Below are 24,978 nucleotides of genomic sequence, written 5' to 3'. Positions count from 1 at the left end.
ATGGAATTTTATATACTTTACCATAATAACTTTTGAAGTCGGTATATAAAAGATGAATTAGAGTAGTATACGTTTACCTGAATGATGTCATGAACTGAAGAAAGTCAATTCTTTTCAGAAACATTAATGAACAGTTACCCATAATTCCTTTTTTATTCATTTATTAATTTATTTTCTTTTATGTCTATGAGTATTATGCCTGCATGTAAGTGCACCCATGGAGGAAGGAAGAGGAGTCGGATTCCCTGCAACTGGAGTTATGGACAGTTGTTAGCCAACATGTGGATGTTGGGATTTTACACGGGTCTTGTTCTGCAAGGACTGTCAGTGCTCTTAACCACTGAGCCTTCTCTCTAGCCCCATCATAGCTCCTTTTGTAAAGCAATGATAGCCAGAACTGAAGGATATATCATGTAAATATGTTATGACCTACAGGCTTGCTTTAACTCAAAATAGACTATTTTATTTTGAAATTTATTTCCAAAAATACTATTTATATTTTCTCACTTTCCAAAGAGAGAAAATTCACAGACAAACTCTGTTTAAAATGTAAAAACGAGAACCCACGGAACTCACCCAACTGACCCCTTGGGACTAGGCCCCTTCCATTTCCAGAGAGCTTCCAACTAGCCTCCTAAGTCAGATTCTGCTCACTTGGTTGCTGTTGCCCTGCTTTGGCACCCACCCCTTTCTGTTTGCCCCAGGGCTCACATAAACACTGCTTAGCTAGTCAGAACTTGCCCAATTGTTTCCCATCCTCCTGCTTTGGGCCTAGGCACCTTCATCTGCTGCAGAATCCCCTACTACTAGTCTGCCCACGAACATTCCATCCCTCCGAAAGTAAATCAAAAGTGGGAACCTGAAGAACAGACCAACTAACCACTCACATCTTCTCAGAAACAACCACAGTACAACAATGTAAACAAAACCAAGCTTCATCTCAGCAGATATAATTTCATATTAGACATTCAACCGTTGAAAGAAGTCCATTTACACAGGTCACAATGCTTAAACACAAGTAATATGAAAAACCAAGATGATTTGTTTCCACAAAATTCCACTACTCTCACCAAAGTATTCTACAGTAGAATTACCCAGAAGAACCCCAGTCCAGAGTATTTAAAACAAGTAGAGACATGATCAAAGAATTCAGAAATCTTAAAGAACAAACAATTCAAAGGACTCAAAGAAGATAGGAATACAGTCTAGAGTGAACCTAAAAATACAGAATTAAAGCTGAGGGAAATATCAAAGACAATCCAGGATTTGAAATATGAGTTCACAAGAGTTAGAGATATTGAAGGAAACTCAAGCTGAAGTGAAGTTGGAATATATTTTTAAAAAAGCCAATTTGAAACAACACAAAAAGGCCTCATGAGCAGAATGAATCAAGGGAAAACAGAATACCAACATGGGAAGTCAAAATTGAAGAACTCAACCTCAAGCAAAGAATATGAAAAACTGAAAAACAAAAACATGGCCAGGAAGCATGGAACACCTTGAAAAGACCTAATGTATACATTATAGGCATAGAGAAAGAAGAATCTCAGGTCAATGGCACTGAGCAGATCTTCAATAGGATTATAGAAGTAAAACTTCCCATACATGCCCAGAGATGCAAGAAGCACAGAACACCAATTAGACAGGACCAGAACACATACTGAAAGCTGAAAGAGAAAATCAATAGTTTACATATAAAGAAAAACCCATCAGAATTAGAGGTGACATTTCAATGCAAACTATAAAAGCAAAAAGAGCCTGGAGCAAAGTTTTCCAAGTTCTAAATGATCATAGATGCCAACCCAGAATACTTTAACCAACAACACTGCCTGTCATTGAAGGGGAAATAGGGGAAATAGGCTGAAACAATCATGTACACCAAATCAGCCCTACAGATAATATTTGAAGTAAAGTACTGAATAAAAGATTGACCATAGCCAAGAGACTACAAAAAAGGAGAAAATATTATGGAAGCACAAAATTTGACTAAGAACACAAACAGAGTAAAATGACACTAACAAATGCACATTGTTCAATAATAACTTTAAATATTAATGTCCTTAACTCTGTAGTCAAAACATACAGTCTAGTTGAATCAATTAAGAAACAAAATTTATCTTTTGGTTGTCTATAAGAAACTCATCTTACCTTCAAAGATAAGGACCACCTTAGGGGTGAAGGATGGAAAAAAATATTCTGGCAACTGGCACTAAAAAACAAGCAGCGTTGCGATTATAATATCTGACAAAAAAAAAAAAAAAAAACCTCCAAACTAAAATTAATCCAAAGAGAAAAGGTCACTCCTAGGAGTCTGATCAAGTGAACTTGATCAAGTGAACAGTTGATCAAGAAGTAATTATAATCATGAACATATATGCACCAAGTACTGGTGCACCCAATTTCATAAAAAAAAAAGTGCTACTGGACTTCATGACAGATTAATCCCAATAGTCAGTGACTTCAGTGCCCCCACTTTCTCCATGAGTTAGATCATGTGGACAAAGAATAACTGGAGAAGCCTCTGAATTAAATAATATAATATAACAAATGGACTGAGCATACTTCTACAGAATATTACACACAAGTACCAAGAATACACCTTCTAATCAGCAACCCTTGTATGTTTCTCTAAAATAGACAACATACTGAGGCACAAAAGAAACCTCAATAGAAAAACAAAATGATTCCATGTATTATATTTTATCACAATGCAACAAAGCTTAAAATCAACAACAAATGAAGCTCTAGAAATTACGTGAAATCATGGAAATTAAACAATACACTCCTGAATCATGAGTGGGTCAAAGAATAAATCAAAAATGAAATAACAGTAATTATGGAACTAAATGAAAATGATAACACAACACAACTGAACCTTTGGGACACATTAATACCAACCATAGAGGGAAATTTTTGTATTCATTATGTTTTTATTGATTTTTTGCAATTTTCATACAATGTAATTTGATGGTATTTAGATCCCTTCCCTAGCCCCACCTCTCCGTATCACCACCCTCACAATTAAATGTACTCTATTATATATGTATATATGGCCTATGGAGTCTAATTTGTACCTCCAAATGTCCTTCAGTGTGGGTGCATCCATTGGTAACTGGTCAACCTACATACCAAGAAAGAGACTGTCTTTGCCCTTCCCGACAGTCATCGATTACCACAATTTCCATAAGTGGGTTTGGCCTTTCTTACCCACATTCTCATGTCTTTGCTTGGATCTTTTTCTGCTTTGAGCTTGCATGGGACTCGCACATACTGTCACTATTCTGAGCTGTTGCTACCAGTTCATATGAGTAAGTGAGCAGATGTCTGGATCACCTGTGGCTTTTGCAATCTTTCCATTCCCCCTTTCACTGATCATTGAGCCTTGAGGTGAAGAAGTTTTCTACAGCTGTACTGTTCAGGGATAAGGGCTCTGCAGCCTCTTGTTCTCTGCATGTTGGACAGTTGTAGATTTCTATGTTAATCAACATCTGTTGCATAAGCAACTTCATTGATGAAAGTTAAGAAATGCATTATTCTATGGGTATAACAATAAGTCATTAAGAATCAGTTTAATATGATAGCTACTTTTTATAAAACTAGTATTAGGTTCTCTCCTTTGTTCTGTCAACGGTTCAGTCTCAAGTTCTTAAGCATAATACCAAGAAATTAAAAGGAGTTATCTTTTACAGGGGAACATTGCCCTTTTGAGACATCATTGGATAATTAAAACAAACAAACAAAAAACAAAAACCACCTCAATGCCAGGAATGGACTCCCTCTCTAGAAACTGTCAACCAGGGGTCCCATAGGCCCTCAAGAATACTGGCCACTGCCCCTGCTCTTGATTACCTACCAGAACTGGATGGTGGGAGATAATTGCTAAAGTCACTGCATATATGAGATGTAGAACAAACAAAGAGAAATCAAGCTGTTGCTGTCTTCAGAACCTCATCTCTACTGGCTAGCATTCCTAGTGCTGGATGTGCTGTGGAAGCTGTGGGAAGGAAAAACTAATCATGCTTATTCAGCTGTGAATTATGGGAAATATAACAACAACTTTAGCAATATATATCAACTGGTGCAATAGTAGCGAAAATATTATCAGAGTAACTAACCATTCTTTAATTGGATTTAAAGTTTGCTTCTAAGGCTGGATACTATATCTGACAAAGAAATTTGTTTAAATAAATTTTAAGGTTATTTAATATAGTTGCCTTAAGCTCTTACATTAAAATTTCAGAAAGAAGAAAAATAAATGACTTAATGGTACAACACAAGATCCTGGAAAATCAAAAATAAAGCAAACCAAACTGAAACACAGTAGATGTGAAGAAATAATAAAGATTAGAGCAGAAGTCAATGAAACAGAAATACAAATATCAATACAAAGAATCAATGAAACTAAGTGCTGGTTCTTTGAAGAAAATCAAGACAATAGATAGACCCTGAGCACAACTAAACAAAAAAGAAAGAGAAAATCGAAATCAACAAAATCAGAGAAGGGAAATACCACAAAATATGCCAAAAAGATCCAGAAATTTATAAGGGTGTGCTTTAAAAACATAAACTTCATTAAATTAGAAAATCTAAAAGAAATGGATGGATTTACAGATTCAATGGAACCACCAAAGTTAAAGAATTATTCAACAAGTTAAACAGACCCAAAATAAATAAGAAAATGGAAACAGCAATACAAAGCCTACTGACTAAAAAAGCTCTGACCTAGATGGAGTAGCAGCAGAATTTTATCAGACCTTCAAAGATGATGTATAACTAATACTGTTTAAATTATGCAAAAAGATAGAAGCAGATGGATGACTCTCAAATTCCTTTTATGAAGCCAGTATTACACTAATACTAAAACCAAGAAAAGACACAACAACAAAAAAGAAAATTATAGGCTCCTATCCCTAATGAACATAGATGCAAACATTCTCAACAAAATATAAATCGTATACAGACACATATCTAAAGTATTATTTACAATGATTAAGTTGACATTATTCCAGAGATGCATGGGTGTTCAATATATGTAAGTCAATAAATGTAATAAACCATGTAAATGGACTTAAAATAACAATCATATGATTATCTGAATAGATGCAAAAAGGCCTTTGACAAAGTAAACCATGCATTCATGATTAAAGTGCTGTAAGGAACTGGACTGGAGGGACCATACCTCAGCATAACTGAGCCTATATATAACAAAGCAACAGCCAACATTACTCTAAATGGAAAAAAAATAACTTGAAGTTTTCCCATTAAAAACAGGAACCAGGCACGGGTGTCTGCTATCCCAAATCCTTTTCAATGTAGTGTTTGAAACTCTTCCTAAAGCAATAAAGAAAAGGAAATAAAAGGGGTATTCGATGAAAAAGGAGAGGTCAGATTACCATATTTGCAGATTGTACATTATATGTGAGGCATCCCAAAAATTACATCAGAAAACTTCTAGAAATTATCAACACTTTCAGCAATGTGGCAGGTTACAAAATCAATTTACCAGGTGTTCTACCCTTCTCATATACCAATAGAAACAATAAAATAAAAACTTCATGGGAGCATTACCATTCACAAGAGCCTCAAAAATAATCTAGAAAAAAATCTAGCCAAAAATATTAAAGACATCTACAATAAAAACTAAACTTTAAAGAAATAGATTGAGAAAGACAAAGAGATGGACAAATCTGCCATGTTCTACAATGGGTAGATTAATATTGTGAAAATGGCCATCCCATCAAATTTGTGGATTCAATGCAATGCCAATGAGAATCCCCATGACGTTCTCCACAGAAATAGACAAAACAAATCTATATTCATATGGAATCACAAGAGTTCCTGGCTAGTCAAAGCAGTCCTGAGCACAAAGAGCAATATTGGGGGAAGTACCACACCAGATTTCAAACTATATCGTTGAGCTATAGTCATAAAAACAGTGTGGTATTGGCACAAAAGCATAAATGTAGTTCAATGGAAGAAAATAGAAGATCCAAGCACTACTGCATGCAATTTCAGCCACCTGACATTTGACAAAAATTCTAAGAATATACACCATCTTTCACAAATGATGCTGGTGAAACTGGATCTCAAACAGAAGAAAGAATTATAGACATATCTGTTACCCAGCAAGATGGATCAAAGACCTCAATGTGAAACCTGAAATCCTGAAGTAGTTTGAAGAAAACATAGACAGTATCCTACAAGATAAAGGAAAGAGCTTTCTGAATGGGACTTCAGTCTCTCAGGAATCAAGAGCAACAGGTAACAAATGGGACCTCATTAAACTAAAAAGCTTCTGTCCAGCAAAGGAAACAACCAAGAGAAAGCCCATGCAATGGGAGAAAATCTTCAACAGCTCTACATCTGACAGAAGGTTAATATCCAGAATATATAAAGAACTCACAAAACAAAGAAGCAAGAAATAAATGAACCAGTTAGAAAATGGACTATGGACCTGAATAGAAAACTCTCAAAAGAAGAAATAAAAATTGACTTTAAAATACTTTAAAAAGTGTTCGATATTCTTAGTAATTAAGGGAAATGTAAATCAAAACTACTTTAAAGTTTCATCTTTCCTCAGTCAAAATGTCTAAGATTAAGAGAACAAGTGATACCAAACACTGGCATGGATGTGAGGCAATGGGAGCCCTCATACACTGCTGGTGGGATTCCATACTGGTGCAACTACTGGTAAAGTCAGTGTGGCGAACTCTTAAAAAACTAAAATAAATCTAGTCTATGATCTGGTGATACCACTCCTTGGCATATACCCAAAGACTCAACATCCTACTTCAGAAATATTTGCATGTTTGTTGTTGCTCTTTTCACAACAGCTGAGAAATGAAACAACCTACATGTCCCTCATCTGATGAATAGTTAATGAATTATTTGACACTTACACAATGGGATTCTGCTCAGAGGTAAATAAAAATAACATCATCAAAATTTCAGGTGAAACAATGGGTCTAGAAACTCTTATCCTAAGTGAGTAAACACAGACTCAGTCAAACAGGCAGCGTATGATCTCTCCTCTTACCAATATTAGAAAAATTAGCTACAAATCCTTAGATGTGAGTAAATATCCTCATATACCCACAGAATCAAGGAAAATGGAAATAAACCATGGGGGTAAAGAGGGAAAAGGAGTTGGAGAGAAGGGATAGTAGAAAGCACATGCTATTAAGGAAGGAAATGAGGAAATATGGATACTTTAACTGGGGAGGAAATATTAAGGGTTATACTAGGAGAAAGAGGGGAGATAAATAATGCTTAGGTGGTATAAGAAAGGGAAATATATTATCTCAAAAGCCTTCTTAAAATACATACATACACACACGAATACACGCACATACACACACATAATGTAGTGCATGTGTATAGCTGAAAGTAAAAGACAGTGTCATGCAAGAAAAACCTCCCCTTGAGTTGTTGGTCAGGGTCATTCAAGAGACTCCAAAGTAACTCAGGCAATTGCCGCAGCCCTTGATTGTCAGTTCAAGGCTTGAAGGTAAGACCCTATTGCTGAAGGTAGGGCATACTTCAGACACAGGACTTGGAAGAATGTAGCTGGAGTTGACCTGAAAGCCTCCTCCCTGAACACTAGCTCCCATAATATCAGAACATACTATGCAAACTGTCAAAGAAAGGCAGTCAAAGATTCCATCCAGCTGTAAATCCATGAACCACAAAAATGACCAACATAGCAGATAATGTCTACTGGTACAGTAGTGGTATTTTTATCTTGGGGGCAATTACCAGCTATCTAATTGGACTTAAGACTCATGTGTGGCACTGTAAACATAGCCAAATACACAGGGCTGGAGAGGTTATAGAGTCTAGAGAAGTATCTACTTTTGTTATGCACCTAGGACAACATAAATTCTAACTGTACTCTAAATACATAACTTTACAAACAAGTGTGCCCCTCACCACTCATCAAAGAAGCTTCTTTTTTGCAATAGATGGATACTTTTGTAAAGTTTCACAGCTGGGCAACTGCAAAGAATAAGGGTCTGTGAGGTGCCAAGTCCTAAGTGACACGTGTTCAGTGCAACCTCTATACATAAGCCCCAGAGAACAAAGTGGAACAAGGGGAAGAAAAAAATTTAATGCATCATTCAGTTCTCACCAGCAAAGTTTTCTCAGGTAATAGATGGTGATTAAGCCAGAAAGCCACAAGTGGCCAAAGGACAGAGAGTAAGAGACTGCAGAATGCTATCCCTGAAGAGGACACCTATATCAAAATTCTGCCACCCAAAGCTAAGGAATCTTAGTGGGAGAAAGAGCAGAAAGACTGTAAGAGCCAGAGCCACAAGAAAACAGAGTTTTACAGACAACTTGGAATTTACTCAACTGAAATTGTCACAATGCAAGTTCATGCCAAACAAAAATCTCAGCATAATAGGTAAGAAGCCTCAAACTTAGCTGAGGGCCTATTGGTCATCAATAATTACTGGGAGAGAGAGAGTTGGTTTTCTTTAAGGGTGTGACTCTAAGTAGGTTAATTAGGCTTCAGTGGATGGACGTATATTGAAGAACATTTGGGAACACAATTTTGATTTGATAGGCCTTAACATATATGACAGAGGATGTGAAATTAGGCAAGAGCTTTATAAGAAGGGTGCAGACAGGGAAGGGAGAGTCTATAAAATTCTCAAAAATTCAATAAAAACTGTAAAAAGATATCCTAGTAGCATTCACCACAAAAATCAATAAAATGCAGGTCAGTTTATGCCTCCAGTTACGTGTTTGTCCTAATGGACAACTTGGATGTTTCAAAGCAACTTTCTTGGCAGTTTTTTATCCTGTGTACTCCCATTACCCCTTCCCCATATCAATCTGACATTGTCCTTATTGAACCCCTAAGTTAAAATTGTAAACCTGACTTTGTTTCTACTTCCTTGTAATCAGATTAGCGAGGTTTTATATATGTACAGCTGTTACCTTGTAAACCTTCCTCCAAAGAGCCTCTGTCACCCTGCCTCCTGTTATTACCCCAAATTCTTTTCTGATCTGAGCCTTTCATTTGGCATAGAGCATCACAGCTCTGGATCACAGAGTGTCTGTGTGTTTCCTCTTAATTCTCCGACTTCCTGGCATGTGTGTTTGCATCTCTATCCTTTGGTAAACCCCAAGCTGTCTAAGACACAGAACTCATCAAGTTTTTGTCTACTGTGCATCTCTCAGTCTGGGATGAGTGACAGGTACAACTAAATATCTTTAAATGAATATGCTATCACTGCAGAAATTATTAGAATACATATATCGGCAGAAGGAAAAGTAATGTAGGATTTTATGCCAATTTCAGTGAATAAATTCAGTGATTTCTTTACCTGATAATAGGGTTCTTTTTCTTTTAATTTGTTCTGATGATACGTTAAATCTCTTCCAGTAAAATTGTTCTCCATCATAATTCATATATTTGTATTTAAGCTTGTTGAAATAAAGGTTCAGTTTACTTACTTTCATTCTTCTTTTGTTAAAACTGAGAGAGAAAAAAGCTAAGTTTTTACATTTGCCTCAAAAATTACAACTTATTTGTTCATTTTATGTTGCTGTGATATACATCATTCCAGATTACAAGGAACCCTGGTTGTCTTGTATGCAAATGCTTGTCAGAACACTTTTATACCTAAAATATAAGCCAACTAAGCAAGCATGTGTTTAAGGTAATAATATAGTACATATACATATATTAAGGTAAAAATTATATATATGTAATTATATATGTGCAAAAGGGGTTTAAAAGGCACTTTAAAGGAATCTCTAATTTCTGAGTAAAAACTAAAACCTTTTAGCTCTATGAATTGTTCTATGATATATGGTACACAATTAAAATATTTCCCTGGTAATAATTTAAGGTTTCTTAAACTTGTCATTTAAAATCAACATAATGTGCTAATATTTCTAAATTTGAGTTTTATTTTAATTAGTTGTGATTAGCTACATCTGAAAATGTATTTGTGGAATTTAAGGATTCCAGAACGATATCATTCTAATTTAGTAAATAAATTAGAATGACTTCAAGGTTTTCCCTGCTATAGGCCTCACTATATCTTTGCTCTTAATTTTTCAGGTTATCATTTGATTTTGGCTTTTCTTTCTAAAATATTTTTGTATTTATGTATTTCATTGGTGTGTGTCTGCGTGTTTTGAAAAGATGAAGTTTTTAGAACCTCGATTTAACCTAAAATTGTATCATAACTTTTCATTGTTACACTGTTTTGAATCAACTTTATTTGCCACTAACCATTTCACATCCCAGTCAACTTCTAGAAGGAAATCACCGCCATCAGTAAAATGATGCTGAAAAAATATAAATTACTCAAATACCAGATTTTACTGAATCATGTAGATTTTGTCAAAGGAAAATTGAATTGGGCAAAGTTAAGCGAGCAAAAAAGAGTTCCTTGCAGACTGTGCAGTAGGCTCAGGACCGGGAAGAATGGGTAAATGCTATTATTGGTGTTTGCTAATTGGCACTTAGAGAAGTCAGGCTCGGAAGCTCTACAGTGATTGGGAGCAGATGTCACACCTTGTCACAATTGCGCTTCACAGTGATTGCCCCTAAGTCCTTGAGGAAATTCGGCAAGATGCTGGCGAAAGTCATGTACGTCACTTGCAAGTTCGCCCAAGTAAAAATACTTAGAAAGTGGAATCAGGGGCTCCTGGTCAAGAAAAGAATCTATCTAAAGCATAACCCAGCAGAGGAGAACAGTAGGCTGTTTAAGTTAGTCTTCTAACAACTTTTTTGTGAGGTTTTAGAACATATTCCTTTCTTTCCAGAATCCGTTTTCATGCCTTCACACTATGTCAACATTTATTTAGACATTATCAAGTGTTCTGTAGTATTTACCACATTGCTACTTCTCCTCTCAAGTTACTATAACAGAAATATTGTGGACTGAGCAGCTTTAAAATGATTTCTGACAGATCAGAGGACACAAGATAAAAACGGAAGGCCAGGCGCACCTCTGGTGAGGTTCTTTTCTTGGGCCATCGTTGCTCCTCTTGCTTAGTCCTCCTAAGGAGGAAGGGGCACTACGAGGTAGTTCTCTTAGGTCTCTACAAGGGCATCAAGATCATCGCACTGTAACTGACTCCTAGCCACGCTCAATATCACGCTGGATGTTACCATGTCGATGTAGAAGTTTGGAGGAGAGTAAACATTCTGTGTGCCACCCCACTTGTGTTATATCCTTTTTAAGTGTTTGCACTTCTTACAGCTGGGCCTCCAAATTTGAAGGATTTTTTTTTCTGTCTTTTGTTGTTGATGTTGTTTTTACATTTTCTTTGGTACAATGAAGGAATAATGGATCGTAACTCATTTTTTTTCATGACTTACACATGAGAGTGAAGGGAGTGCTGATGAAGACAGAATTTAGGATCCCATCTCAAGGGAGGCAAAATAAGACATCAGGGAGCTGGAGAAAAGGCTCAGCAGTTGAGAGAAGTAGCTACTTTTGCACAGGACCCAGGCTCAAATCTCAGCACCCACATGGCAATAACAACTATCTGTAATTACAGTTAAAGGGGATTCAATGCCCTATTCTAACCTACCTGGGCATTGCATGACACATGTGCACTTATATACACGCAGGCAATACACTCATACACATAAAGTAAAAATATAAAAAATAAGACATGAATCTGCCGTGTATGCTAAGAGAAAGATGCTCCATGTGAGTTTTGATTGACCTCTGTGATGGGTACCATGTTACATGCATCAGAACCCAGCTTTAAACTGAGCTACTTTTCAGTGCAAGGCTAGTGATTCAGGAGCCAATACGCAGCCTTCTGCTTGAAGAAGATCCTCCAGCCAATGCTGTTTGAAGTGGTAGGTTGGTCTCAGATCTCCCAGGCAACTGTTCCGGAGGACTGTGGAAGTACAGTGGTTAAGGAGATGCCTGTGGCATCCTCTGTGCTGTCTCCTTCAGCCTCTTTTCTTCACTCACACAAACAAGATTATTTTAATGGATGTTTGCCTCATCTCATCTAAATCAGACCCAGTAGTTCCAAGTCAGCCATTGCATCCTGTCTTCTGTCTGATTCCTGCTGCATTAAATCATATAGAAGTCCGATAAGGCTGTGGCAAGTGACAACACTTTAACCTCTTTCTGAAGAGCTGACACAGGGATTTTACCCTTTTATCCTTCCTGTTTCTACTTTCAGTCTTTTCTGTAAGATGAAGTAAGAGATGAGGATGTGAAATCCATTTTCCAGTTACAATAGCCTTGATCAAGGCTCTGTTGAAGCCCATTAAGGGAAAGTTGTTTCCTTCAGGTCTTGGGTAGATACTTAGCATCCAAGGTATCTAAAACACAAGAGGTAATCTAGTTGGACTGAATAATTACCCAGATATGGGACTACCCCTCAAGAAGACAGATTCGCATACCACCATGCTAAAGAGAAGGGATGAATATCCTTAATGAGATGTGTATTTCCCAAAATTCTCATTCTGGGTGTGGTTACTCTGGATCCTCCATAAGGCTCTGTTAGATCATCACATCTTTATAAGCCTTGAATTAGAAAAGTATAACTTTTTCATTTCTTCTTTCTCTTTTCTAAAACATTTTATTTTTATTTTTAATTATGTGTGTGCATGTGTGTGTGTGTGTGTGTGTGTGTGTGTGTGTCTGTATGTAAGAGAGCAGGTGATCCTGGAGGCCAAAGGCATCAAATCTCTCAGGAGCTGGAGTTATAGACAGCTGTGAGCAATTCAACTTGCTTGCTAGAAATTGAACCCAGGTCCAGTGCGAGAGCAGCAAATGGTCTTAACCACTGAGCCTTCTCTTCAGCCCTTCAGATGCTAGCCAGAGCCTAAGTATGCTTCCTCTGATATTTTGGCTTTTTTTAACTCAATCTTTCTAATGCCCCCCCCATATACCATGTGCCTGTTTACAAACCACATGATTTTCTCTCTTCTTTCTTCCATCTCCTTATGGGAACCTTCCAATATTTATAGCTTGCCTACCTTGTGGTTTTTATTAGAATAAAACTGACATACAGCTATCTTCCAAGATCATTCTGAAACTCTTTTATTAGTGAAACTAAGAACCGTGTGAAAGAACACTAATTTTCTGGCATGTGGTACCCTAGGTGAGGCTCCCCAGAATTTCCAGTAATATTCTTATCACTGTATACATATGTGTGTGTGTGTGTGTGTGTGTGTAGATATGCATATTGAGTGCAGATGCCGATGGAAGCCAGGGGAATTGTATTTCCCTATTTTCTTGGTTCTGGAGCTAAAGGCAGTTGTGAAATACCTGACATGGGTTCTGGGACATGAATTCAGGCCCTATGCACAAGCAGTAAGCACTCTCGCTGAGCTGTCTCACAAGCCCCTCACCATTATATATGTTACTTTTTAAATTTTTAGGATTTAATAAGGAAAATATGCTAACTAGGAAGAAGGAAAAACAAATATTAAGAATATAGCAATATCACTGCTAACCATGTAACTAACAGCTTCAAGGATTTGTATTTGACAGCCAGCCACATTTTTCTTAAGATCTTTTCTATTGTATAAATGGGAGCCTGTGCAAACACTCTACTTTTTAGCTTAACAGAGTCAAGACCGATTTTGACTCTTAGAACATGTAGTACAGTGAGTACTTAGTTGACCTAGAAAAGTTCTCAGAAGGACCAAGAAACAATTAGAAATTTAAATGCATGAAATTGGAGACATAATTTATGTTATGTCAAATGTTTCAACTGTACTACTGGGGGGTAAAGACCTTCGATGACTTTGTTGGTAGATCTCCTCTGCTAGTTCTTTGTCTATAATAGGAGATGCACTGTTTGGTCTTTACCCAAGCTTCATCTACATAGCACATGAATTTTGCTTATTTTTAATGAAATGATCTCAGTATATTTTACAGATAGTTTTTCATCTTTAAAAAATAAAATGCCCTCTACAGTAGGGAAAGAATCAATGTTTTCATCCTCAAACAAAAAGTTTCACAAATAGAAGTCACACAGTAAATACCAAAAGGAGTCATAGAATATGGTCCCAGTGTCTATGATATAGCACCCAATACATAACTTTATATATAAAATAACTCCCTGGTGGTACCTATTATTGGGAAGTAAAACACCATAGTATGATAAATACAGAATAAAGATGGGCTTTCAAAGCATCAAGAAGTTAACAGGGAGGTTTGTGTTACCAGAGGGGTTCATGATTTTTTTCCTATGGTGTAATGTCCATGTTCCTCGAGTCTTGGGAAAGGAATTGGATGATACAGAAAAGCAAAAGTGAAAGTGGTAATAAAAACAGTACATTCCACAGAATGGAACCAGCTCCACAAACACGTGGCTCAAAGCCCACAGACCTTTGTCGGGGTTCTTTTTATAAATCAAAGAAGAGGGAAGATCAGAACCCCAGGGGCAGGAACGGAGTGAATCCTGACACTGATTGAATTTTGAGCCGTTATGTAATTTTGGACCATCTGTGTGTATGTTGGTCGTATATCCCACATAAGCATATGTGTGCCCTTTTGAAAATATGAGTGAGACAGTAAATTGGGTATTTTTCCTGATAGGTCACTTCAAAGACTGAAGGCTCCTTTAAGAAACTAATACTTCTATGAGTTTTGAAGGACAAAGACATACAAAGGAAAAAGAGAGTAACTGTAATCCCTTCCATATATATTTTAATAACATAGCTTTGCTCCTGGAGGAGAGAGTCCAAGTTACCACTAACCCCTTTTTGGAAAGTGTGTTTTTTCCTTGCTTGGTAATTTCAAAGGGTCCTAATACTGTCTCTCCCACTCTGCAGTTACCCTGCCTGTGGGAGTCACTTACAGGGTCTGTTCAAATACAGATAACTATGTCTCAAAGCCAGAAGTGTGTCCTGGAATGGGGCAAGATAATTAGTATTTCTCACAAGTTTATAGTTGATTCTGTTGCTGCTCATAGGGAAAGGTTACTTTTGAGGGCTCTAAAACTATCCTTTTTGATTTAATGTACTTTTGATCTAAGCACAGTGGAAACACAGAGCTTCAATCCATGTAAATGCTATGGCCATCCCGGTAGATGTTTATTCTGAAACAATTGATCTGTGAAGCAGTGATCCACAAACTTGAATGTAAGTAAGAATTGTTTATTCAGAGTCAGTGAGCTTGGGGTGAGACCCGAGGTTCCGCATGCCCTTCACAGTCCTTTGTGGTATGGCAATGTTAAAGAAGCAAATGCCTGAGGACACGAGTGTAGCACCCAAACAAACTTGTTATTGAGTTTTGCTTGTTTGTTCTTTGGGTTTTTTTAAAATACATTTTATTCATTTATTTAAAATCATGTGTACATGTGTGTCTCTGTGCATGTAAATACAGTTGTCCACAGAGACCAGCAGAGTATGTCAGATGCCCCAAAACTGGAGTTACAGATGGTTGTAAATTGCATAATGTAGGTGTTGGGGACTGAACTTGAGTCCTCTGCAAGAGCAGTGTGTCCCCATCTCTTCATCCCCTCTTTTGGACTTTTTTTTTTTTTCGGTTTCAGTATTTTATTCAAGTTTTATTTTAGGTGATTCTAATTACAGCATTTGAAGGGGAGGGTATAATTCCACATGAAATGGAAGACTCTAAAATGCACCATTAAACTTCTAAAAAAGAAAGAGAGTGATGAGAATAAAAGAGAAATCCATTTTACATCCCAGCATCATCACCTGTGACCACAGTCACTCAGGCTCTGCCCAGCTCAGAGCCGAAGATGCCTGAAGCTATTTCAAAATAAAAATAAAAAATAAATAAATAAGTAATAAATGTAATTTAAAAAATTAAATGACAGCAGAGAAACATGAAAAGGAATCAAGTCCTGAATGATGGCTTTCATCACACCTGACCTCTCCACCCCAAAATGGCACAAAAGAAACAATTAAACATGTAGTGCAGACTACTTTGGTGTAAAACAGGTGCTGATGGACTCAAGTGGAAACAGCACATGCAGATCTGTATATAGAAAAAGGTGCTTTCAGATGGGTGTGTGCACAATATCAAGCCACGAGCTTCTCAGCAGTTAAGAGTTGAGAAACACTCCTTCAACACTCTGGACATCACAGTTCCATCCAGTGACTTGAGACACAGTTATAAAGGCCTGCATGTTTTCAGCTTCCTTTAGCAGTCATTTTGAGATTAAACAGAAAAACCTATCAGCCAGGGATGCTGGATGACCACAGGGAAATGCAGTTTTCCAAGACACTGGGAACTTGCCTTATGGATTTACAGCAATGAAGACAACATGCACAAGACCTATGCAAATTCAAACTGGACAAAAACCCAGGATAGGACTGGGAAAAAGGGTAAGAAGACCTAGTGTCAGCTGAGGAACTATTAGGAGCTGATCACTGCTGGGTAGGGGAGAGTTGGTGTGACCAGGCTCCAGTGGGAAAACTCACACCAAGGCACATCTGGGCTACAAACTTGACATATATGACCAAATGCATGAAATTCAGTGGGAGATGGGGGTCTAGAGAGGGGTACAGATAGGCAAATGACTCTAAATCTTAAGTTGTATTGTATTAAATGCACAAAAAGCAATATAAATATATATTCTAAAAAGATGCATTGCATGAAATGCACAAAAACTCAATGAAAATATTTTTAAATGAATATGCATATATATAAATATTGATTAAAATAGGAAAAAAGAGAAAACCTGGCACCTCTAGAGCTACCCCCTCCAAAGGCTACAGCTGAGAGGACTTTTCTGTAATTGGGTTTCTTCTGTATCTCTGAAATGATAACTTAAACTGGATGAACTTGGAGGTCTAGCATAAAATTTGGCAATTCTTGCATCCCCAACATACAACATCAAAATGTACATTAAATTCTAAATTCCAAAGATAGCTAAGCAGCAAAATAGTTTAAAAAGTAACTATTGTACAATATTCATTTATGATTGCAATTCCAGTCCCAGGCCACATCCTGATTTCAGCAAACAGTTTGAAACGGCAAGTCAGGACATCTATGTTCATATCTTGCAAGAGAGATATTTGCAGACAAAATTTTCACAACTATCCCAGATCTTGTATGTATTTAATGTTTAAGAATAAAGCCAGATTTGGCAGTGTGTATAATCCCAGCTACGCAGGAGCCTGAATAGGAGGGTGCAAACTTCAAGGCTTTCCTGGGCTACAGAGTGAATTTCAAGCCCAGTTTGATCTACCTAGTGATTGAGTTCAAGCCTGCCTGAGAAATTTCCCAAGACCCTGTCTCCAAATTAAAAAAAAAAAAATTAAAGATTAAAAGCACGGAGATGTAGCCCAATGGTTGTCCAATGGTTTTCTTGGCTTCAACACTGTAGGAAAAACGAAGAAGAAAAATCCTAAGAGTGAAGATATTTCCAACCATGAGGAGATAATGCAGAAAGTATTTTGCACTTACAAACGTCTCAATGTCAATTGCTTTGGAATGAATTCTTCTGTATGAAAAAAAAATTAAAAAAATAATGATTAAAAAACAATAATTAGTAGATGTGAAAAACATTACCATTGAAATCTACCTGATGACTTTATATCCATGCTCAGATGCCTAGAAGCTCAGAAAGTAACCAACTGTGACTAGTAATAATCAGATATTTAGAGATTAGAAATGCATGTGCAAACATCCAATGTCAATTGCATTGAAAAAGAATTTTTCTATATGAAACTGTGTATTTTAATAATGAAATGGAGATCTTTTTAAAGGTTAAAACATCATTTAATTTATGTCTTATAGGGTTTATACTGAGTACAATATTGTATAACTGTAATAATTCAACTGTAAACCTAAAAATTTACAGCCAAATTTGAAAGAGATGCATCCTACCTCAGGAAACCGTTATTGAATATGTCAATTGTGTTGTAATGATATGCTTCTTCTAAGTATGTTGTTATTAAATAAATCATTTAAAAAAAAAAAAGAATAAAACCAGGGAGTGGAGAGATGGATCAAGTTCAATTCCCAGCACTCACATTGCGGCTAACAAGCACCCATAACTCCAATTCCAGGGCAGTCTGACGCTCTCTTCTGAATTCTGAGGATGTTGCACGACACGGGTGCACCCTCACACATGCAGGCAATACACTCACACACATAAGGAATAATAAAAATTTTTAAAGGAATAAAAATCAGCTATTAGTGTCTCCATCCACACAGTCAGGAATGATTATTATACACTGCTCCCAATTAGTCATAGAAATTGGAAATAATTTTCTCCAGGACAGAGATATTTTTATACCATTTATATATTTAAACCTCTTGAATCAGTTCTATCCATTTCTTTTCCATGTTACAGATGCCAAGTTCCCCTAATGGAAAGTTAACATTTATCATAAAACAAAACCTACCTGAGTTGTCCATTCACAGATCCAGTTATTACAGTCTCAGTCAGACATGAATTTTGATATTAAATACTGACATGCTTATTTTTCTGAGAAACTGAAGCAATTTCTATCCTTAATAAGGCTGCATGTAAAGCAAAAAGTCCCTTTTATATTTTTGTCGCAATTCTTTAGAAAGGAGAAACTATTACTTTCATCTACCAAGATTTTATGTTTTCAAACCAAAATCCTTTCATAAACTGAATCACCTTTTCTTCTGAAAATGCTCCCTGCTGCTCTACAATGCACATATGTTAAACCCTGCTTCTTATATATTTTAGTATAATTTCAAGAATCAATTGATTGTATGTCATGAATTCTTTGTGAATTTGCCTTATTTTGTCATATCAAGTTACTGGCACTTGAAAAACTATTTAAATGACTTTATGCCTTATATGAAATTAAATCCCAGGAATAGGTTTAATTAATAATTCATGCATTACTTCTGTTCCTGATGACTTGGGTGTCATACTGACTAAAAACTGAACAAGTCTCCAATAGTATTTAAGTCCCAAAGGCAGACCTAACTTTTGAAAAATTGGCAAAAAAGAGGAGATAAAGAGGCAAGAGAGGACATAAGTAAGAATGATGAGGAAAGGTGAACAGAGCAAAAAAAGCGACAGAATCTTTCAAAGTTGGGACTTCTAAAACGGTGCTGCCAGTTTTTAAAGTAGTTCTCAAGTTCTGAAAGCTTCAGACCTTCAAACCCACTTCATACTCAGGATTTGGAAACTAGAGAAACTTACAGAAAGCAAATATTGTTAATATGAGAAATCTTTAGACAAAGATGTCTGGATATGTCATTTATTTAGTGTGTGTTTTCAGGCAAAGAATTTATTATGCCCAAAGTTTCCCATTTTAAGTATTTGTAAACATAGAAAATAGGTTGTTAATATGGCTGAGAAGATTAGAGTAGGAGCCCAGTGAAAAGGGACTAATCACATGTCTAGACTCATCAAATAATAAAGTTAGCTTCCACCAGCATTATTTGAAAATATTAATGGTATCTGTATAGAAATGATTAAGTTCATAATGGATTACTGGTCATAGCCTAATCTATCTCTCCATTCCAAGCATATTATAAGTCAATGTGTTATAACCTTCATGCCATTGGGTATCTTCTGGCTATCATTTAAGTACACAAATTGTCCCTGACAAACTTTATTTATGAACATATGTGTGGGCACCCTCATATTATTGGCATGTATTGCTATTTTTTTCAAAAGCAGTGTTTAAAAGAAAAGTTTATTGTTTTAAAGAAAGCAATATTTACTTCATGTTTACTTAATAATAAATAAGTTTTCAGCCTTTGGGGAAAATATCACAGATAGAAGACAGATGATAGATAGACAAATAGATAGATAGATAGATAGATAGATAGATAGATAGATAGATGATAGATGATAGATAGATAGACAGATAGATAGATGATCGATATAGAGAGACAGATATAATGATAGATATGTGGGTAAATATGTAAATAAATAGAGATACAGAAAGATAGATGTTTGGTAAACAGATGGATAGGTAAATGGTAGATGGATAAATGAACTATTGCAGTCGTTAGTTTTAAGATCAACTTGCCACAATTAGAACCACCTGAGTAGGAAGCCTCAGTTGAAGAAATGTCTTAATTGCCTTAATTAGATGCAGGAAGACTACACCCCTACTGTGAACAGCACCTTCTGGTGGCAGCCCAGATAAAAGAGCATGGCAGAAGGAAGGGCATTTGCCATTTGCTGGCTTGGTTTTCCTCTCACAGCTGAGTTGATTTGCTGCTCATGATGTTTCTTTCACTGACATCAGAACCAGCATTTCAGGGTTCCATCACTGAATAAAGACCAGTTCTCAGGAACACCTGGGGTTTCTGATGCCAGATTGACAGAGCTGTGGTGTCCAACTGGAAGGATCATGCCTCTTAGGTGTGATTCACCTGTTACTATTCCAAAGTAATCTGACTAATAAATTCTTCATATTTTGTCAGTTCTGTTCCTCTACAAGGATAGATACATGATGTGCCGATGATTGTTGATAGGTGACAGATAAATACTTAGATAGATAATAAATGACAGATTACAAAGCTCAAATTTGTTAGGTAAATAACAAATCACTTGCTTTCCTGATAAATATTTTTTATGGCTGGCATTTGGAAGTCACATAAAGTTTAATCATCAAAAATGTTCTAAGACTTTTCTCTATGTCCAATACTAGACTCAATACCAAGCATTTAGGTTTTCTCTGAGTGTCTATGTTCATGAAAAATAATGAAAATACTTATTATTACTTAATAAGCATTAAAATAAATACAGGTATAATTTTTACCAAAACTACATTTATTATTTTTATAACAAACCTGTGAACCACATTCAGTGGCATATTGAAAATTTAGTAACTCCATTGAGGAGTAAGAAATAATTAGCCTTCCTAATGTTATACACTGGACCTTCTTGTGGAAAAATTATGGCATATTTTTCTGAAAATGCAATTTAGAAGCAAGAGCTTCTGAGTCAGTCTGTTGAAAGCAGTAAGTTGGGAATCTTGGATAAATTCATTGATACTGTACAATCTCTGTAAAGCAGGATGCAGAAGAATAATGCAGAATTAGGCTATATCGGCAGAAGACGTACCTTGTTCATACAGTCAGACATACAGATTCATAATTTGCAACTGAGGAAGCTATATATTTATTTGTTTTGGATGAAGAGTAAAGTGGTAGCTAATTGTCAGCTTGACAGAATCTTGAATCACCTGGGGGAGGGGCCTCTGGGCATGCCTGTGACAGGCTATCTTGATTTGAGTGTGGAAAGCTTGCTTGCATGGGTAGCACCATTCCCTGGCTGATATCCTCACCTGTATAAATGAAGAGGAGCTGAGCAGCAACATGCATTCATCTCTGTCTACTTCCCGATTGTGGATGTGCTATGACCAGTTGCCTCCAATTCCTGCCTCCCTGACTTCCTGCCATGGTAGATTAGGAACCAGAACAAACCCTTCTCCCTTAAGTTGCTATTGTCAGAGTATTTTATTGCAGTAACCAAGGAGAAAATAAGAAAGGATGTTACAGGCACAGATGACAAATGAAACCCAGAGGGGGAAATATGTAGAGTTACAGATAGAGGAGGATATCTAAAATGATCCAGATATATTGTATGACAAACACAAAAATTCAATTAAAAAATTTTGAAACAGGAAATTAGTAACTAAACTAGGGTCTTTAAAATGCCAGTGAGGTGATGTTGGCAGGAAGATTAGAAAGGAGAAGAAAACAGTAAATTCTAGAAATAGTATAGGTTATATAGAAATGTTTAAAAGATGTTGTATTTGGGGTGTTGACTCAGAAAAAATTAACAGGAAAATGCGTGGTGGTAGATTGACCCAGTTCCTCTGGAGTGTAACACATCACTCAACACAGCTTCTTCCTGAAATAAAGGCCAAAGGCATCTGCCATGATGGTGCTTTATAGTGATGTGAAAATAAGGGTGTGGGCATGGTGGTTTGTGTCCAGGTACAACACAACATGGGCAATAGAAAGAATTGCTGCTATCTTGAGAGTTACAGCTGGAGCTTTGTATAGTGGAGGGGCTGGGAGAACAGTCCTTTAATCTGTTCTCTGTAGTCATTCATTCAGATAATTTTTCCTGTTATTGACCATCAGAGGTGGCCAACATTATTCATTATGTCTAGACTTCAAATTTCCACAATTAGAGGATATCTTTTACAGCTGGTGACATATTTGAGTGTCAGGTTGCTTTAAAGCAAAGGTGAATCTAATAATCCTTCCCTAAGCTTCTCCTTATCATTATTGCTGTCTTACTAATACTTTGGGGGTGTTAATTATTTTTCCTTTCTTTTAAATTTATCGCTTGATGGAAATAATTAGTAGGTTGGAGTATTTTTCAACAGTGGGAGCCTTTATTAGCTTTTAAGTAGACAAAAATATCCTTTCTTTCCCATACTGCAAAGTAGAGTGGGCTATTACTACCATCCTAGTAAATTAAATTACTTAAAACAAATAAAAGCAGAAGCTTGTGAAAATGTTTAGCTAAAGGAGTTCTCCAGCTGACTGAACATTTCTGGGCACTTCACCACAAAGCCAAGGTAAATTCACCTATAAGTAGCTATTTACCAACTACGCATATAAACATAGTTTTTAAATTTACCTAACTGAATTTGCCCTAATTTCAAACCAACGTTCACTAAACCGATGAGACCTGGAGGGATGGCAGGATCATACTTGACTTGGATGTGAATGGGACCAAGTGAATTGACTCAAACTGGTGAGACAGACTGCACTCACTAGAAAGGAACTGAATTCAAGAAAATGAAAAGTTTAATTGGAGAGAGAAGCACATACGTGCATTTCATGTTAGGTGGCTTCTGATTTGGAAAATAGTGAGTGATATAAAGCCAAGCAGTCTCTAGTCTGGAAGAAGGAATTGTAAGTCATCACATGCTCCCTGCTGGGTTTATGACTTGAAGAGATATCAACATCCCAGCAAGGCTTCAGAATATTATGATTTAAGGGTTGTTTGGATGGTCAAAGGAATCCCAGACTCTTTATAAAGGGAAGGAGAGAAATGCATCCTGTTCTTCTTAAAGTCTGAATTAGTGGTGGCAGAGGCTGATTGTGTTCTCAGCTGAGAAAGAAACTAGCTGTGGACTGCCCTTCACATCCTGGAGCAAAGCCTAGTCTCTACTGCTCATTATAACCTAGGGATGAGTATTTTGTGAGTAGCTGAGGCAGATTGGGTTTGAAAGGGGAGGCTCATCTCTGAGAACATCAAGAGAATGAAATCCATGTTCTACAAGGGCAAGTTTTAGCTGAGTTTGATAGAGGATAAAGATTTGGAAAAGAAGCTCTTATGGTGCTACACACCTCAAATTGCAGAACTTGAGACTTTGAGGCAGGGGGATTGCTACTAATTCAAAGCCAGCCTGGGTTACATAGTGAATTGCAGGCTAGTATAAGCTATAGATAGAAATTATTTCTCAGGCAAACAGAGTTAAACAGTGTCTTGGTACAAGAGAGCCGGGACACACACAAAGCTTCTTATTGTGCATTCAGCCTGGGTTACATAGTGAATTGCAGGCTAGTATAAGCTATAGATAGAAATCATTTCTCAGGCAAACAGAGTTCATAAAACCTTAGTGTCTTGGTACAAGAGAGCCGGGACACACACAAAGCTTCTTATTGTGCCTATGCATCCAGGAGGTGATCTTAAAACAACACTGGTTCTTATCCCAAGCACCTTTGCAAAAGGAACAGAAATACTAATGGTGGACTGATGGAATGCCTCAATGGGTAATGCTTGTCATGCAAGCATGAGAACCTAAATTCCCAGGTAAAAATACCTAGTGTTATAGCATACCTTTATAATCCCACCCCTGGGAAGTGGAGACAGAAAGATCCCTGGGGCTTACCGACCACCAGGCCTTGCCATATCAGTGAGTTCCTGGTTCAGTGAGAGACCCTGTCTCAAAAGAAGTAAGACTGAGAGTGGTGGAAAAAGATAAGTCATATTGACCTCTGACCTCCACACATACATGCCAACTCATGCACACATCCCCCCAAAAATAGGAAAGAATCTCTACAAGTTTCCTCTTGATGACTTCATACACTCTCTGCTTGGTTTCACGAACAGTCTAGTAATCTTTACCCTTTGTCTTCTTTCTTTCTTGGTCACTTTTCACACAGCTGCAGAAGGACACATTGCAATAAATGATTTTCAGGGAATGTTTTTACTCCCATGCGTCTTCTATATTGGATTGTAGGTTCTTTAAGGTCGTGGACAGCTTCAGTATTTTCAGTAACTTTAACTCAGTCATATCACAATATCAAACATTTAAAAACTGGGTAAATGGATTTCTATATCTCCTACTTGAATTAAAAGCCAAGAATGGGTGGTGATTACGGAGGAAGGCAACTGAAAGGGCAAAGCTTAGAGTGTGCCTCTTTCCAATAGAAAAGTTATTTAACATACATCTCTCATAATTATCTTTTATTTTAACACATACTTGTTGACCCCCATCTATACAGACATCAGTAAACTGCTCAGAAATGTTCTGTAACATCATATAGCTAGTGCTGGGGACGTAGATGGGAAAGAAGAAGAGATACGAATCATTAAAGACATTTAACATTTTGAAAAATGCTATGGAGAGAGTAAATAGGGAATTGAAACAGGGAATGGCTTAGCTATGTAAATGGGAATGAGATGGCATTTTAGACAAGGTGGTTAAAAAGAGCCTCGCCAGACACATAGCATTTTGATGGAGGTGCAAAAGATTAGCATAAGCCCATTGGGGGAAAAATAAAACCAGGGAGGAAAGAGACAGCATACCCTAGGAAAAGAGGGCTGTGAATACAAAGCCAGGCTCAGGGAAAGCATAGTGAGAAGGAGCAAGAGAAGGGAGGCTTGTTTTTAACTTCTGCACAAGAAAAAAGTGGAGGTAGGGGATCTGTTCATGATTCAATGACCTTTGAACCTAACCTCTTTAACAAAATCACCAATGTTCTCTCTGGCCTTGTGTTAGAAGTCATCATACACTCAGGAGCTGGCTCACTGTCTTAAGAGTGCTCTGTAAGATCTTTCCTCAAAGGTCAGTGGGCTTTGATT

General features: G+C 36.9%; 1 protein-coding gene across 3 annotated transcripts in view; it reads left to right on the top strand.

The window, feature by feature from the left end:
• Positions 1 to 24,978, top strand: part of Lrrtm4 (leucine rich repeat transmembrane neuronal 4) — a 923,255-nt gene that overhangs the window by 881,891 nt on the left and 16,386 nt on the right. The gene's annotated exons all lie outside the window — the stretch shown is intronic.

Source organism: Nannospalax galili, unplaced genomic scaffold (genome assembly GCF_000622305.1).
Source record: "Nannospalax galili isolate Female #2095 unplaced genomic scaffold, S.galili_v1.0 scaffold446, whole genome shotgun sequence".
NCBI lineage: Eukaryota > Metazoa > Chordata > Mammalia > Rodentia > Spalacidae > Nannospalax > Nannospalax galili.
The sequence above is the reverse complement of the archived record's forward strand: the minus strand, read 5'-3'. Positions and strand labels throughout refer to the sequence as shown.